Genomic DNA, 1,666 nt, shown 5'->3' on the forward strand with positions numbered 1-1,666 from the left:
CAACGGTGTCGGTCATGTTATTTAAAGGAATATTTTATAATCCTCAGACTTTTTATATGACAAATACTTTTATGCATTGTGAATTATTTTCCTTTCAAAGCTTTGGATTAACTTCGGCATTAACACATAAAAACAAAATAATACTTTAAAATACCACGCGCAAACAACGTTAACCTTTGACAGCAATGACATTTGAATTTAGTGTTACCACTACAAGAAATTAGTTCTATTGGTTTTCGCAAATATGGCGAGGTACATAAAAATATTTTAAGACTGAAAATACTTATATAAATAAAAATAATAATGATATTAATAAACAGACCTACAGTAAAACAAATTCTGATGGTGATCTTTACCATCAGGAGATCATTTGCTCATTTGCCATCCAATCGAATTAAAACTTATATGGTAAGCCAAAAGTCGGTTATAGTTATGTTGCTGACGACACGTCTTTACTGTTCAAGTTAGTAGAAAAGATACCGACTTCATTGAGCCAATGAACCCTGTCCGTGATATCCGCATGGTTTGCTGCCAATCTAATTTGTTACTAAATCTAAGAAAAACTAAATGTATTAAATTTCGTTGATAAATCATCTAGCTCGAATTCAGTTTCTAATATAAAGTTAAATGGTCAAACTATTGAATTTGTAAAATCAACAGTAATTTTAGGAATAACGCTCGATTCAAACTACAGTGGGGACCTCACGTCACAGCAATGCGGGTAGATTGAGCTCTGCTGCTTTTGCAGTTTGGAAAATACGGCAGCTAACCGATGTGGCGACGGCACGGTTGGTGTATTTGCTTACTTTAACAGCTTATTTCGTACGGCCTTATTTATGGGATCTGCTGCAGACATTGAGTCAATTTTTTATCTTACAAAAGAGAACAATTAGAGCAATTTATAATTTGAAGACGCGTGAATTTTAAGATCTTTTTTTAAGAAAACAGATATCCTAACCCTGCGTCGCTTTATGTTGTGAAAATCATGTATGTTAGGAATGAAGACATATGTGATTTTCCCACTAACGTCGATAAGTCAAAGGCTACTAGAAACAAGGGAAGCTTAAAGTCCATCTTACAGACTGGCTAAAACCAAAAAGTCTTTTCTGGGAAATTGCATACGTTTTTATAATAAAATTCAAAAAATATTATAAATGAAACGGATACAAAATTCAGATCTATGTCAAGAAGACATTAATATCAAAGGCGTATTATAAAGTTAATGATTATATCATGGACAGGGATATTTGGAAAATAATTCCGATCCGCATTAGCGATCCTTCAAATAGCGAACCTACTGTGTTAAAAATAAAGTTTGTGTTAAATACTTGTGATGATATACATGTCATTAATAATATTGTAAATCTGTTTTAAAAAAAAATATATAAACCTCGTTGAGTTTCTTGCCGGATTCTTCTCAGCAGAGGTTTTTTCCGACCGTGGTAGATTTTTTTTGACATTCAAAGTGCTTGTTGTAGCCTAAATTGAATAAGATATTTTTGACTTTGACTTTGACTTTGAAAAAAAATGCTTAAAGTGACAAGTCCATCAAGATGCTGGCAGCGTTTCTCTTTGAATAATAGGCAAATCTTTATCGAGGAAGCTGCCAGATCTTCGGTCCCCTGTGCGCCTACTAATTTTTGGAAACGTCCTTGAAAAGTTTTAA

At 33.1% G+C, this 1,666-nt stretch overlaps 1 protein-coding gene across 1 annotated transcript in view; it reads right to left on the reverse strand.

Moving 5' to 3' along the window:
• LOC141442543 (protein polybromo-1-like) overlaps nucleotides 1–1,666 on the reverse strand; it is an 8,639-nt gene that overhangs the window by 2,371 nt on the left and 4,602 nt on the right. The window lies entirely within an intron of this gene.

The sequence above is a fragment of the Choristoneura fumiferana genome, chromosome 25 (assembly GCF_025370935.1).
Source record: "Choristoneura fumiferana chromosome 25, NRCan_CFum_1, whole genome shotgun sequence".
Lineage (NCBI taxonomy): Eukaryota > Metazoa > Arthropoda > Insecta > Lepidoptera > Tortricidae > Choristoneura > Choristoneura fumiferana.